At 44.8% G+C, this 16,912-nt stretch overlaps 1 protein-coding gene across 1 annotated transcript in view; it reads right to left on the reverse strand.

The window, feature by feature from the left end:
• LOC103123674 (zinc finger protein 14-like) overlaps positions 1 to 16,480 on the reverse strand; it is a 66,387-nt gene extending 49,907 nt beyond the window's left edge. The window contains exon 1 of the mRNA XM_060182089.1: positions 15,593 to 16,480. The gene's annotated coding sequence lies outside the window, so the exon portion shown is untranslated. The remainder of the gene's footprint in view (positions 1 to 15,592) is intronic.
• Positions 16,481 to 16,912: the final 432 nt, after the last annotated feature.

The following is a 16,912-nucleotide window of genomic DNA, read 5'->3' on the forward strand; positions in this document are numbered from 1 at the left end:
AAGCACAAAGACTGGAGTAAGGATCCCTGTTTGAGCCCCTGGCTCCCCACCTGTAGGGGAGTCGCTTCACTGGTCATCTCCATCAGGAACAACATAATGGACCTCTTTGAGGGCCCCCAAGGACTTTGCCCTCAATGTGGATCAACAATGGTAGAGAATGTTCCATCTTCTGAAAGGGGATAACATACTCTATGCTCCACCTGAAGAAAATGGGTCCTGAAACTCTCCTGCACTGCTGGTGGGAATGTAAACTGGTCCAACTCCTGCAGAGAGCAATCTGGAGAATTCTCAGAAGGCTAGAAATGGACCTACCCTATGATCCTGCAATTCCTCTCCTGGGGATATATCCTATGGAACACAACACACCCATCGAAAAATATTTGTGTATACCTATGTTCATAGCAGCACATTTTGTAATAGCCAACACCTAGAAGCAACCCAGGTGTCCAACAACAGATGAGTGGCTGGGCAAGTTGTGGTATATATACACAATGGAATACTACTCAGCTATTAAAAATGGTGACTTCAGTTTTTTCAGCCCATCTTGGATGGGGCTTTAAGAAATCACGTTTAGTGAAATAATTCAGAAACAGAAGGATGAATATGGGATGATCTCACTCACAGGAAGATGTTGAAAAACAAAATCAGAAGAGAAAATGCAAGTAGAGCCTTAACTGGAGTTGGTGTAAAAGATGCTGGGTGGGTCGGGAGGAGAGTATAGGTCCAAAAGGGATGACAGAGGACCTATAGTGGGGATTGTATTGTTATGTGGAAAACTGAGAAATGTTTTGCATGTACAAACTATTGTATTTACTGTTGAATATAAAACATTAATCCCCCAATAAAAATATATATGTAAAAAAAAAGATGGGTCCTGAAATTGGTTCAATTCAGAATGTTCCTACTGATGACCACAGAATATAAGTTCGGACCTACAGGGATGTAGAGGTTACATAGACTCCTATGCTGAATATGGACCCCAGATCAAATCGATGTGGTTTATGGTCAACAATATTTATGCACTTTTCCCATGTTTGAGACCTACTCTCTTCCCTGACCCAGCTTTCTAGACCTTTTTCCAACCATAACATCATCTCCCCAGACAATAACTTGGATCCACCTGCATATTAGATGTCAGGCTCAGGCAAAAACTAATAAAGTCATGGGCCCCTTGGAGTATACCTAAAATAGACCTATTTGCTATTTCCAAAACGGAGATCCCAAATCTTCATCTGTACTATTCTAGCCTTTAGGTTCATGATTAGTCAACAATTTGTATGACTTTATATGTTAACCTTTTTTCAGCTATCAGGTTCCAGATGCTACCATGATGCCAACTGGATTTCCCTGGATAGATGACCCCACCAATGTGTCCTGGAGCTGCATTTCCTCAGAGCCCTGCCCCACTAGGGTAAAAGAGGCAGGCTGTGAGTATGTATGGACCTGTCAATGCCCATGTACAGCGAGGAAGCAATTACAGAAGCCAGACCTTCCACCTTCTGCACCCCATAATGACCCTGGGTCCATACTCCCACATGGTTAAAGAATAGGAAAGCTATCAGGGGAGGGGATGGGATAGAGAGCTCTGGTGGTGGGAATTGTACCCCTCTTATCTTATGGTCTTGTCAGTGTTTCTATTTTATAAATAAATTAAAAATTTTTATAAAGGAAATTATAGATTTTTCTGGGTAGAATAGCCATTAAAAAATATTTATTTAATCCCTTTTGTTGCCCTTGTTGTTTTTTTGTTGTAGTTATTATTGTTGTTGTTATTGATGTCATCATTGTTGGATAGGACAGAGAGAAATGGAGAGAGGGGTGGAAGACAGAGAAGGGGGAGAGAAAGATAAGACACCTGCAGATCTGCTTCACCCTTGTGAAGTGACTCCCCTGCAGGTGGGGAGCTGGGGACTCGAACTGGGATCCTTACACTGGTCCTTGCGCTTTGTGCCACCTGCACTTAACCCACTGTGCTACCACCTAACTTATCAGAATAGCCATTTTTAACAATATCTATTCTTCCAATTCAGGAACAAGGAATGTTCTTCTATTTCTGTATATTCCTTATTTCTTTTAACAACGTTGTATATAAGATACTCAGTATCTTGATGAAATTACCACCAAGATATTTCCTCTCTCTCTCTTTTGGCTTCCAGGTGCAGGCTTGCTTCTGGTTCTGCCAGTCTCCCTGGATCTGTTGGGAGATGGAAGTCAAGAGCAGGCCCCCAGGGGTCCTGGAGCAGCTCAGCGTGTAGAGGGTGACGTGCACAAGGAGACAAACACCCAGTAAGCCCCGGGAAAAGCCTGGAAGGGTGATTCATTTATTTGGGAGAGAAAGTGAGTACATATACCCATTGCCCAGGCATAAGCTCAAGGTAATCATTAACCCAAGCACAGAGCAACACAATGCATAGCTGTATGTTGACCTATTTGATCACAAATGAAGAATTTCCATACAAGGTTTGATCACAAACTTCACAATGCATATTTCCCCGGGGGGTAATTTACAGGCACCTCAGGGTAAATTACAGGCATTTCAGAGGAAGGGGGAGGAGGAGGGGGCAGTTGAGCAAGAACGTATTTGGTGGCTTTCAAGTTAGGCCAAGCACAATGTACAGTAATCCATGGTCTTTGTTTTAAGGGGAGAGGAGAGGCATTAGTTCAAGAGGTCAGGGAAACCTGTCCTCTTGACTTAAGGGGAAAGTTGAGGGTCAGCCCGCTTGAACCTCAAGGGAACAGTGGCCTGGACTTCCGGGGGACAGTGGACCCTATTCTCCAACATCCGGGGGTTATTGCTGGGGCTCGGTGCCTGCACAACGAAACCACTGCTCCTGGAGGCTCTTGTTTCCTTTTTGTTGTCCTTGTTGTTTATCGTTATTGTTGTTATTATTGTGTTGTTGTTGTTCCTGTCATTGTTGTTGGATAGGACAGAGAGAAACGGAGAGAGGAGGGGAAGACAGAGAGGGGGAGAGAAAGATAGATACTTTGCAGACCTGTTTCACCGCTGTGAAGCGACTCCCCTGCAGATGGGGAGCCGGGGCTCGAACCAGGATCTTTGTGCCAGCCCCCTTTCCTCTCTCTTTTTAATATATATATTTTAAATTGCTTTTTAAAAATATTTATTTAATTTATTTATTCCCTTTTGTTGCCCTTGTTGTTTTATTGTTGTAGTTATTATTGTTGTTGTCGTTGTTGGATAGGACAGAGAGAAATGGAGAGAGGAGGGGAAGACAGAGAGGAGGAGAGAAAGACAGACACCTGCAGACCTGCTTCACCGCCTGTGAAGCGACTTCCCTGCAGGTGGGGAGCCGGGGTTCGAACCGGGATCCTTATGTTGGTCCTTGTGCTTTGCGCCACCTGCGCTTAACCCGCTGCGCTACAGCCCGACTCCCAATTGCTTGTTTTTTTATTCCCTTTTGTTGCCCTTGTTTTATTATGGTAGTTATTATTATTGTTGTTATTGATGTCGTTGTTGGATAGGACAGAGAAAATGGAGAGAGGAGGGGAAGACAGAGAAGGGGAGAGAAAGACAGACACCTGCAGACCTGCTTCACCGCCTGTGAAATGACTCCCCTGCAGGTGGGGATCCAGGGGCTCGAACCAAGACCCTTACCCCAGTCCTTGCGGTTTGCATCACCTGCTGCCTGACTCCCTCTTTTTTTTTTTTTTTTTAATATTTTTAGTTATTTATTATTGAATAGAGACAGAACAGAATTGGGAGTGGAGGGGGAAGGTAGCAGAAAAGAGACACAGTGACACCTGCAGCACTGTGTCACCATTCATGAAGCTCTCCCCCTTCAGGTGGGGACCCAGGGCTTAAACCTGGGTCCTTGTGAACTGTTATGTGAGTGCTTAACCAGGTGAACCACATTATGCTCCTTTATTTTCTCCTTTAAAAAAAATGTATTTATTTTCCCGTTTGTTGCCCTTGTTGTCTTTTTTATTGTTGTTGTAGTTGTTGTTATTGATGTCATTGTTGTTGGATAGGACAGAGAGAAATGGAGAGAGGAGGGGAAGACAGAGGGGGAGAGAAAGACAGACACCTGCAGACCTGCTTCACCGCCTGGGAAGCGACTCCCCTGCAGGTGGGGAGCCGGCTCGAACTGGAATCCTTCCGCTGTCCTTGCGCTTTGTGCCACCTGTGCTTAACCCACTACGCTACCGCCCAATTCCCTTATTTTCTCCTTTTGAGTTCAATTGTAAATGGGTCTGAGTCTCTTATTTTCCTTTCCTACCAACCCTTGTTTGTATACAGAAATGCCACAGACAATACACACAATGTGTATTGATTTTGTATTCTGCTACTTTGCTGAATTTCTTATTTCCATTATCTTTATTGGTGGAGACTTTGGTGTTCTCTAGGTATATTACAGCAAATAGTTTTAGTATATGTGCTGCTGAAGCAAGCACCAGCAAATAGTTTTTACAGCAAATAGTGATACTTTCCTTTCTTTCTATCCAATATGTAATACCCTTGATATCTCTTTTTTTCTCCTTTTGTTGCTCTTGTTTATCATTGTTGTTGTTGTTTCTGTCATTGTTGTTGGATAGGACAGAGAGAAGTGGAGAGAGAGGGGAGGGGAAGATAGAAGGGGGAGAGAAGACTGACACCTGCGGACCTGCTTTACCACTTGTGAGGTGACTCCCCTGCAAGTGGGGAGCTGGGGGCTTGAACCGGGATCCTGATACTGGTCACTGCGCTTTGTGCCATGTGCACTTAACCTGCAGTGACACCGCCTGGTTCCCCCTTTGATATCTCTTTCTTGCCTGATTAAAGTGGTGAAGATTTCAAGGACTATGTTAAATAATAGTGGAGACAATGAACATCTTTGTCTGGTTCCCAATTATTTAGGAGAATATTGTGAGCTGTGGAATTCCTACATATGGTCCTTATTATTATTATTAAAATTTTTTATTATATTTATTTATTTTCCCTTTTGTTGCCCTTGTTGTTTTTATTATTGTTGCTGTTGTTATTGATGTCATCATTGTTGGATAGGACAGAGAGAAATGGAGAGAGGATGAAAGACTGAGAGAGGGAGAGAAAGACACCTGCAGATCTGCTTCACCGCCTGTGAAGTGACTTCTCTGCAGGTGGGGAGCCGGGGGCTTGAACCGGGATCCTTAAGCTGGCTCTTGTGCTTTGTGCCATGTGCACTTAACTGGTCTTTATTATTTTTATGAGTTGTCCTTTTTAAATATTTTTATTTACTTATTATTGGATAGAGATTGAGAGGGGGAGAGGATATAAAGAGAGAGAGAGAGAGGGAGAGAGACTTAGAGTAATGTTTCACGACTTATGAAGATTTCCTCCTGCAGGTAATAACAAGCCATTGGGGGCTACTTAGTGAGTTATCCTGCATATCAGATCCTTCCAAAAGGTAACAACTTTTACTGACATGTTTCATTAAAAACTTTTACTTTCTTTCTCCTTTGACAAAAGCACCGACAAAATTCGAGCATGTCTAAGAGTCTTCCAACTTAACTCAGGTTTTACGTTAATACTCCTCAGATCAACACTAAAACAGTGACATTCACATACAAAAAGACTTCCATGGGGGCCTGTCAATCAGGCACACCTGACTGAGTACACAATGCTTAAGGAGCCAGGTTCAAGACCCTGGTTCCCATATACAGGGGAAAGCTTTCATGAGTGGTGAAGCAGGGATGCAGGTGTCTTTCTCTGTCTCTCTCCCAGTGTATCAACCCCTTCACTTTTGATTTCTGACTGTCTCTATGAAATAAATAAAGATAATTTTTTAAAAAGATGATGTGAAAGATGAATCCTACCAATAAAAAATTAAAATAAAAGACGCTCATGCCTGAGGCACCAAAAGTAACAAATATAATTGACAACACCATCATAGCCAGAGCTGCGTTAATGCTCTGGTAAGAAAAATAAAATAAAATAAAAAAATTGAAGACAAAAACCAAAATGGAAAACAGTGATACTGAGAATGAAAACCAGAACAGTCTGGGATGTAGGGACTTAATAGTTTTTCTTCAAATTCTATTTTTAAACCTAAGAAGAAAATTGAACTGAGTAAATACCATAAACAAAAGTATTGCAGAACTTTTTGAATAGTTAATTAAAAAAATTAAATATAGTGTTTGCAGCCCAGAAATTGGCATAGTGGATAGTGTTGGACTCTACAGCATGTGGACCTGATGATGACTTTGAACTCTGGCATTGAAATGAAAAATCCACAGGCAAAAGAATAACAGAGACAAAACCACTGTGAGTGGTGGACTCACTTTTGCATTCCAGTAGAAAACTTGGTGCGTTCTGACTGTAGCCAACTTGCTCTTACCTTTTGATATCATCAGCATGTTGGTAGAATCTTGTTTGTAACCAATCAGTTTGTGCCACAGCCAGCATTAAAAAACGATAAAAAAAAAAAAAAAACAACTTGGTGCTGAGGTAGAAAGTTGTTCAGGCCTGGTAGAAATGGACCTGAAAACATTTAACCAGAAACAAACATAAATGAATATAACTTCCTGACCTGAGTGTTATAGATGGATATCCTGATATGCAGAAACTATCATATTTAATCCTGCATTAGAATCTACATTTATATTATTACAAATCTATCAACTTATTTTTATAAAATCATATTAATTAATATGAAAGTGTATGTGTGTGTGTGTAAGAGAGAGAGAGAGAGAGAGAAAGATAGAAACATTCAGAAGGTAGGGAGTCAGGTGGTAGCACAGTAGGTTAAGTGCACATGGCATGAAGTGCAAGGACTGGTGGCATAAGGATCCTGGTTCGAGCTCCTGGCTCCCCACTTCCAGGGGAGTTGTTTCACAGGTGGTAAAGCAAGTCTGCAGGTGTCTCTCTTTCTCTTCCCCTCTCTGTCTTCCCCTCCTCTCTCCGTTTCTCTCTGTCCTATACAACAATGACGACATCAACAACAACAATAATAATTACAACAAGGGCAACAAGAAGGTATATATATATATATATAAAGAAATATTCAGAAGGTAAAATACAGAGAGAGAGAGAGAGAGAGAGAGATGAGAGCACTGCTCAGTTCTAACTAATGGTGGTGTTGGAATTGAACCTTGGGTATCAGAGCCTCAGGAATGAAATTGTTTTTGCAAAACCATTATTCTGTCTAACACCCTTCTCTTATTTTTTTACAAGATAGTTTAGAAGTTGTGACTAATAACAGTTTACAAAATTGTGGTATTACATTTCACACATTCACACTGCACTCAACACCTGTCCTGAGCTGATACATTCCTGAGCAGGACAGCTGAGGGACATATGGTCAGGGGAAGCACCATAGGCCATAAGAGAGTCTGGGAGATAAGCTCACAGCACACTTTAAAAAAAATATTTATTTATTTATTCCTTTTTGTTGCCCTTGTTGTTTTATTGTTGTAGCTATTACTGTTGTCGTCATTGTTGGACAGAACAAAGAGAAATGGAGAGAGGAGGGGAAGACAGAGAGGAAGAGAGAAAGATAGTAATCTGCAGACCTGCTTCACTGCCTGTGAAGTGACTCCCCTGAAGGTGGGGAGCCGGGGGCTCCAACTGGGATCCTTACACCGGTCCTTGCACTTTGTGCCACCTGTGCTTAACCCACAGCGCTACCACCTGACTCCCAGCACACTCTTAACACTCAGTGACTGTGGGGAAGAGATATGATGAGTGACCTAGACAGATGAATGGTCCTTAGTATTTGAGGTAGAATTAGATGTGGGAATTATTTAAGAATCTGTTCCTCCAGTCAATGTCTTAGCTGAATACTGACAATCTTATAGAAAAAAAAATCAAAAAAGAAAACTCAACTTTATTGGCTGTGTACTTCATTAATAGTGGATTTTCTGTAATTTCTACAAACATGGAAACTACAAACATGCACACTGAGACTTTTAGTCTTCAAGTCAAGGTCTAGATAATTAGGCCACTTGGGAGTTTGAAATGTGACTTGGTGACTATGGAAGCCAGGTTCTAGGAGGGAGCTTAGGAAAGTTCCCAGGAATTTCTGGGATCCCAGAGTCTGTTTCTCTGGCTCAGGATTTGTCCGGCAGCCCCCCTGCTCTGATGCTGTGGTCTATTTACATAATCATTGTTTTGCCTGAGACCTGCCCTGCCTGCAAGGTATTGGTGAATCCCACTGGTTAGAACCTTTGCAATAGCTGCTATGGAAGCTTTCTACCTTCATACTCTTTTCTCCACCCCCTCTTCTACCCTGGTTCGAGCCCCCAGCCCCCCACCTGCAGGGGGGTCACCTCACAAGTGGTGAAGCAGGTCGGCAGGTGTCTAACTTTCTCTCCCCCTCTCTGTCTTCCCCTCCTCTCTCGATTTTTCTATGTCCTATCCTACAACAATGACATCAATAACAACAACAATAATAACCACAACAACGATAAAACAACAAGGGCAACAAAAGGGGAAAAAAATAGCCTCCAGGAGCAGTGGATTCATGTTGTAGGCACCTATCAATAACCATGGAAGATACATAGGGCTTTTAAACTTGTTACTGTAAGAAAGTTGAAAAATGTATGTAAGGGAAAGACTTGCTTTCCTCAAGGCTCAGTCTTTGGAAATGATTCCACTCAACTGGTGCATACCAATAAACACTGTTCTGGGCAGGGGTAGATAGGATAACGGTTATGCAAGGAGACTCTCATGCCTAAAGCTCCAAAGTTTGAAGTTCATTGCCCCACACAACTATAAACTAGAGCTGAGAAGTGCTCTGGTAAAAACAATCAAACAAATAAACCAATAAACACTGGTTCCTGATTAATTGTCCTATCCTTTGAGAATACAACAGGAAGTCCACACCCATACCACCCTGAACACGCCAGATCTTGTCATGAGAGTCTCTTTGCATAATCATTATGCTGTCTAGTCTGTCTCCCCCAACCTGATTCTTGTACCTCTCCAATGAAGAGATCACCCCTTACACTGCATCCTATGGAACTCTGAGAACAAGTGAAGGAAAGGTGGGGAAAACAATTAAACAAGAGTTCAGTTCCTTTTGCAGGAGATCACAAAATAATTCCCTTGGCCTTCTGCCAAAATTTCCTGCTAGAATTCCCCAAGGGGAGGAGGGTGTGTGTGTGTGTGTGTGTGTGTGTGTGTGTGTGTGTGTGTGTATGTGAATGCAGCCTAGGTCACCCAAGGTCACAGTCTTTCTTCTAGGTCCCAGAGCTGACTTGCGCTCCCTGCTTTTATGGGGTGTGTGCATGTGGGGGTGGGTAGGTGTCCTGGGTCCATTGGGAGTGAGGACCTCTGTTGCTGTTCCAACTGACTACGTATCCCTTTGACAACTAGGGTAGAGGAGCAGCCTCATCTTTTCTCCCTTCTTTCTCTCCACCCTCCCCCTTCCTGTCCTCTAGAAACCAAATAGGTCACTTGGCAGAAACCTCTGCAGCCATAGCTGCTCACTTTGGCACCTGAAAAACGTGGGCTCTGCTCACCTTTCACGTCCTTTGGGACAAGAAGCTGGAAACTCCTCAACTGGAGAATTCTGACTTCTTTTTGTTTGTTTGTTTTTTGTCTAGGGTTATTTCTGGGGTTCAGTGCCTGTACTATGAATCTGCAGTTCCCAGTGGCATTCCCCCCTTTTTTTCCTATTTTATTCAGTAGGACTAAGGGAAATTGAGAGAGTAGGGTGAGATAGAGAGAGAAAGATAGACACCCGCAGACCTGCTTCTCTTCAGTTCACAACTTCACCTGTGAACTTTCTCTGCAGTGTGTAGTATGTGTACTTGAGACTCCTGACATTTTGACTGAGTCTAACACTCTGCACTCATTCATTCTACCAAGTTATTATTATTATTTTGCCTCCAGGATTACTGTTGGGGCTCGGTGCCTGCACTGCGAATCCACTGCTCCTGGAGGCCATTTTTCCCATTTTTGTTGCCCTTGTTGTTGTATTTATTGTTGCTGTCATTGCTGTTGTTGTTGTTGGATAGGACAGAGAGAAATGAAGAGAGATAGGGAAGACAGAGAGGGGGAGAGAAAGATAGACACCTGCAAACTTGCTTCACCGCTTGTGAAGCTACCCCCTTGCAGGTGGGGAGTCAGGAGCTTGAACTGGGATACTACACAGGTCCATGTGCTTTGCGCCACGTCCACTTAACCTGCTGTGCTACTGCCCAGCTCCCTTATTACTTTTATTATATATTTTTAAGATAGAGACAGAGAGGAAGAAAGGGAAGGAAAGAGATTGTAGCGTAGGAGAGGGATCGGGAGATAGAGGAGAGAGACATAGAGACACCTGCAGCCCTGCTTCACCACTCATGAAGCTTTCCCCCTGCAGGTGGGGACTGGGGGCTTGAACCTGGGTCTTTGCACACTCTTATGCAAGCACTTAACTGGGTGAGCCACCACCTGGCCCCCACTTAGCTTTCTTCAGTGGGGTAGGGACTGATCTTGAACTTGGGTCACACAGGAGCCACATGGCGAACACCCCGAGGCCACCTTCACCTCTCAGAGTCACCTTCATGGTGCCTGGTCTACAGAGCAGGCTAATTGGTAGGGGTCAGGCAGATGCAGGTCAGACTTGAGGGAGGAAGTACAGGCTAATTTTAGGGCACCCAGGCACCCAGAGAATAAAGGGCCTGACAGTCTGATGCCCACAGGATTGGAAGAAATGGCTGGATGTGCCTGGGTTCACTCCACCTGCTCGATTCTCCTGGGGCCCAGTTACCTGTACAGGTGAGTGGCGAGGGGCTGGCCCACACAGGTCTCAGGGCTGCCTTCCTCCATAGCTCAGGCCACCGCTTCTACCCCAGTGTCCCTGAGCAGGGCCAGGCCTCCATCTCCCCCAGGGTTCTTTTTTTTTAAATATTTATTTATTAATTCCCTTTTGTTGCTCTTGTTTTTATTGTTGTAGTTATTATTGTTTCGTTGATGTCGTTAACGTTGGATAGGACAGAGAGAAATGGAGAGGGGAGGGGAGGGGAAGATAGGGGCAGGGGAGAAAGACAGACACCTGCAGATCTGCTTCACTGCTTGTGAAGCGACTCCCCTGCAGGTGGGGAGCCAGAGGCTCCAACCGGGATCCTTATGCCGGTTCTTGCGCTTTGTGCCACATGTGCTTAACCCGCTTAACCCCCTGCGCCTGACTCCCAGGTTCTTCTTCTTTTTCTTTTTTTAAGATTTTATTTATTTGTGAGAAAGATAGGAGAGAGAGAGACAGGAAGAACCAGACTTCACTCTGGTACATGTGCTGTGGGGGTTGAACCCAGGACCTCATGCCTGAGTGTCCACTGCTTTATCCACTGCACCACCTCTTAGACCACCCAGGTTCTTCTTCTTAATGATCCAGCAAAGACAGATTTTTTTTTTAGAGTTGGGGCTCTCATATATGGTAGATTTCACCCCTCTGGGCTGATTATTATTATATTTTCTTTTTTATAATATTTTATTTATTTATTTTCCCTTTTGTTGCTCTTGGTTTTTTGTTGTTGTTGTCATTATTGTTGTTGTTATTGATGCCGTCGTTGTTAGACAAGACAGAGAGAAATGGAGAGAGGAGGGGAAGACAGAGGAGGAGAGAAAGACATCTGCAGACCTGCTTCACCGCCTATGAAGTGACTCCCCTGCAGGTGGGGAGCCAGGGGCTCGTACTGGGATCCTTACACCATTCCTTGCACTTTAAGCCACCTGCACTTAACTCTATGCGCTACCACCTGACTCCCTGGGCTGATTATTAGTCAGAGCAGGAATGGGGGAACATCTGGCCTGTGAGCTGTATATTTCCCTGAGAAATCATTTGGTCTGGTCCTGAAAAAGGCTCACTGTTGGAACTTGAAATTCAGTAAATCTTGGAAATTTTGTCAAAGCAACATTATATGCCAATTTAAGATGATCATTTTGTTTGCCTGGTGAATGATGTTATAAATATTTGAAGTTCTTCCTTGGCACTGCCTACAAAGGTGGCAGCCATCTGCTGCTCAGCATCACGGCAGCCCAATGAGATGCATTGGATCGACCTTCTCGTGGTGCATCCCGCGAGTACCCATTCATTGGGGAAACTGACGATCCTTCCTAGCCGACTGAATCCACATGGATCCCAGTCACTTTCAAAGCCAGCAACAAGCAGCTCCTGACAGCTTTCAACCTGACGCTGTTGACTGGCTACGGAAGAAGGGCAAACGCTAGAAGAAGAAGACGGCAGCCTTCACTCAGACCCCTCATGATGCCCAAGATTGTCAAGAAGTGGACCAAGAATTCATCCAGCACCAGTCAGATCACTATGTCAAGATCAAGAGGAACTGGAGGAAGGCCAGGGGCATAAACACCAGGGTGCACTGCAGGTTCAAGGGCCAAGTCCTGATGCCCAACATCAGCTATGGCAGCAGCAGGAAAACCAAGCACCTGCTGCCCAGTGGCTTCTGCAAGTTCCTGGTCCACAAGGTCAAGAAGCCCGAGGTGTAACAAGCCCTCTGCACTGCGATTGTTCACCATGTTTCCTTCAAGAACCACAAGGCCATAGTGGGGCAGGCAGCTCAGCTGGCCCTCGGAGTCACCTACCCCATTGCCAGGCTGTGTAGCAAAGAGAGTGAGTAGCTGTTCCCATACACCCTGTCTTGTGTTAATTCTTCTTCTAGCGTTTGCCCTTCTTCCGTAGCCAGTCAGCAGCGTCAGGTTGAGCCCGATGTCAAGTTTCGAGACCTCCTTTGAATCTGGAGAGGTGGCAGTCGTTGACTATGTGGGTCATAGTCTGTCTGGAGCCGCAGGGGCAGTTCGGGTCGTCTCTGGCTCCCCAGCGATGGAACATAGCGGCGCACCGGCCATGGCCTGTTCGATAGCGATTGAGGAGGGCCCGATCATAACGTGCTAGGTCAAAGCCAGGTTGATGCTTGCAGGGGTCTGTGATGAGGTGTTTGTTCTTGACCTCAGCTGACTGCCAACTCTGTTTCCAAGAGACTGGAACAGAGAAGTTCAGTGTAGGCATAGGGGACCAGATTGGGTGATGAGACGTCAAGCGTTGGACAGGGTGGGCGAAGATATCCGCGTATATTGGCAGGTCCGGTTGAGCGTAGACGTGGGAAATGAACTTAGATGATGCCGCATCCCGACGAATATCTGGCGGGGCGATGTTGCTAAGAACTGGCAGCCATGGAACCGGGGTGGGACGGATGGTTCCAGAAATTATCCTCATGGAGGAATATAATTTGGAATCGACCAAGTGGACATGGGGGCTACGGAACCATACTGGGGCACAGTATTCTGCAGTGGAATAGCATAATGCCAGAGAGGATGATCGTAGTGTGGAAGCGCTCGCGCCCCATGAGGAGCTGGCCAGTCTTGCAATGATGTGATTCCTCACGCCCACCTTTGCCGCAGTTTTTATGAGATGTTTGTGAAAGGACAGAGTGCGATCGAGAGTAACGCCAAGATAGACTGGCTGGGCTTCATGCCGGATTCTCGTACCGCCAAGCTGCACATTAAGCTCACTTGAGGCCGAGGCATGGTGTAGATGGAAAACAGATGATACCGTTTTTGCAGTGCTAGGGATTAGTCGCCATTTTTTACAGTAATCAGATATCAGAGACATGTCTTTCGTGAGTGTTTCCTCAAGGATGTCGAACTTGGATGCCTGAGTTGCACAGCAGATGTCATCAGCGTAGATGAACTTCCTTGAAGAAGTTTCTGGGAGGTCATTGATGTAAATATTAAATAGCGTAGGAGCCAGAACAGAGCCCTAGAGGAGGCCACTTGAGACAGGTCTCTCCATCTGCTAGACTTGTCACCCAGATGCACCCAGAATCTTCTGTTTTGGAGAAGAAACGATATAGTGTTGGCCACCCATGGAGGCAGGCATCTTGAGATCTTGACTAGGAGACCACGGTGCCAGACCGTGTCATAGGCTGCTGTGAGATCAACAAAGACAGCACCCGTCTTTAAATTCTTCTGGAATCCATTTTCAATGTTAAGTTGAGAGGGCCAGGCCTTGTTCACAAGTAGATCTTCCTGGGCGGAAACCAGCTTGGGCGGGTGATAGGAATTTCTCTGTAAGATGAGAAATACGTTGTGTTAATAAAACCACAAAACAAAGAGTTGGGCTGTAGCACAGCGGGTTAAGCGCATTTGGCGCAAAGCCCAAGGACTGGTGTAAGGATCCCGGTTTGAGCCCCCGGCTCCCCACCTTCAGGGGGAGTAGCTTCACAGGTGGTGAAGCACGTCTGCAGGTGTCTGTCTTCCCCTCCTCGCTCCATTTCTCTCTCTAAAAAAAAAAAACCCCACAAAACAACAAAAGAAAAAAAACTGAATGGCCTTTAGCAGAAAAAGGGTTCCAGGGGGCTAGATAGCATAATGGTTATGCAAACAGACTGTCATGCCTGAGGCTGAGGCTCCGAAGTCCCCCACCAGGTTCAATCCCCACCTCCGCATCACCAGAAGCCACAGCTAAGCAGTGCTCTAGTAAAAAAAAAAAAAAAAAAAAAAAAAAGGTGTTTCTTTCTCTGTATGTGGTGGAGTTAAAAAAAAAAGATAGGTGTTTCTTTGTCTGTATGTGGTGATCCCACTTAATTTATGACTTTGCAGTTGAAGTCATAAATAAATTAAGTGGGATCACCACATACAGAGAAAGAAACACCTGTCTTTTTTTTTTTTTCTAGAGCACTGCTCAGCTCTGGCTTAGGGTGGTGCAGGGGATTGAACCTGGGACTTTGGAGCCTCAGGCATGACAGTCTGTTTGCATAAACATCATGTTATTTACCCCCACCACCTCTCTCCCTCTCTATCTCCCTTTCCCTCTTGATTTCTGTCTCTATCCAATAACTCAAGATTATAATTTGTTAAAAATATTATTTTATTATTATTGTTGCCACGAGGGTTTACTGCTGTGGCTCAGTACCAGAGCCATGAATCTACCACTTCCAGTGTCTATTTTTTCTTCTTCTTTTTAAAAAAAATCTATTTTATTTGTGGTCCGGGAGGTGGCGCAGTGGCTAAAGCACTAGACTCTCAAGCATGAGGTCCTGAGTTAATCCCCGGCAGCACACGTACCAGAGTGATGTCTGGTTCTTTCTCTCTCTTCTATCATTTCTCATTAGTGAATAAATAAAAATCTTAAAAAATAATTTTAAAAAATCTATTTTATTTAACAAGATAGAAATTGAGAGAGAAGAAGATAGACAAGGAGTGAGGTATGGTCTAGGAGATGCCACAGTGAACAGGGCATTAGACTTTCAAGCATGAGGTCCTGAGATTGATCAGCAGTGGTACATGAACCAGAGTGATGCCTGGTTCTTTCCATCTCTCCTTTTATCTTTCTCCTTAATAAATAAATAAATAAACAAAACATTAAAAGAGAGGAAATACAAATCTGCAGTCTTGCTTCACCAACCCTGACTAATTTAAAGAACTGTGCTAGAGTAAGTTGTTTCATACTAGTATAGGAGTTCTGTTTTTACTCCATGATATATTTTATGTATTATTATTTACCAAAGCACTGCTCAGTCCTGACTTTTGGTAGTGCTGGGGATTGAACCTGGGACTTGTGAGCTTCAGGCATGAGAAACAGTTTGCTTAACCATTATGCTATCTACTGCCACTATTTTATGTCTTTTTCATATGCTTCCTCACTCATTCAATCATCATGTCTGAAAGATTACTCACAGTCATCTTGATCAGCCACTCATCTTGATAGCAAGATTTACTGATGAGTCCTGGATTTTCTTCAGGAGCTGCAAGAAAGCTCTTCCATGTAGGAAGCAATCTAACCCCCCACCCCAGGAGGAAACTGGGGAATGGCCCCAGGATGCTGCTCTCTCCCCCATCAGCAGCGAGTCTAGTTCGGTGGTAGATTGTACACTTCTCAAAGCACCAACCTCATCTCTGTGTTCCATTCTGTCCCAGCTTCAGGTAGCCGACATTAAACCACATCTCCCAAAGCTTCCTGTGTAACACTGCTGACACCCACAGTTCCAATACCATTTTCTATTATTGTCCATTCATGTTTGCCTTGAACTCACCTACAGAGAGCAGAGCAGAGCAGGGCTCAGCATGCACACGGTGCCGGCATGCAGCTCGCAGGGCAGCAGAGGCCGCAGCGCTCCAGGAGCCAGGCTGTGAGCAGGCTGCAGAGTGCGGGTTACACGCTGCACAGCCCGCAGCACCAAGTGCCCAGGGTGCGGGGTCACAGCGCTGCCCCTCACATGGCTAAGCAGCAGGGAACAGAGCGAGCTGGAGTCAGCCAACTGGATGAGGAAGCTGGTGGAAGTTTTTTTTTTTGTGTGTGTGTGTGTGTGTTTTAATATTCATTTTATTTATTTTTTCCTTTTGTTGCCCTTGTTGTTTTATTATTGTAATTATTGTTGTTGATGATGTCGTCATTGCTGGATAGGAAAGAGAGAAATGGAACAGAGACCTGCAGACCTGCTTCACCGCTTGTGAAGGGACTCCCCAGCAGGTGGGGAATCGGGGGCCTAACCGATATCCTTACCCCGGTCCTTGAACTTTGCGACATGTGGCTTAACCCGCTGCGATAACTTCGACCCCGGTGGATGTGTTTTTAACTGCTGAAGCTTCTTCGCTAGTCAAGGAAGAGGTTCCTCTGCCATTTCTTGCTTTAACTGTTCTGCAGGCAGGCACACCCTCTGCAGAAGTTGATAGGGCAGCATTCCTGTCACTTAGCAATCTCTGGTTTTGATTGGATCTGAAAGCTATCTGAGGGCCTCAACCAATTAGATTCTGAGGCAGCGATCATAGACCAACTTGGGAGGCAGGTGGGTGGTGCTCCAAATTGAAAGCAGACACTCCAGGAAGTAAGGCACTCTGACGCTGGAGCTTGTGCTTGTTAGACCCAGCTTTTCTCTACTTTTCTCTCGGTGTGCCTCTCATCTCCTGCTGATTTGGGCCTTGGGGAAGAGTCTTTAGTAAGTTCAGCACTGGATGGGATATGTGAGTGTGGCTCATCGCGGCTGAGATTGGGAGGGT

The sequence above is a fragment of the Erinaceus europaeus genome, chromosome 23 (genome assembly GCF_950295315.1).
Source record: "Erinaceus europaeus chromosome 23, mEriEur2.1, whole genome shotgun sequence".
Taxonomy (NCBI): Eukaryota; Metazoa; Chordata; class Mammalia; order Eulipotyphla; family Erinaceidae; genus Erinaceus; species Erinaceus europaeus.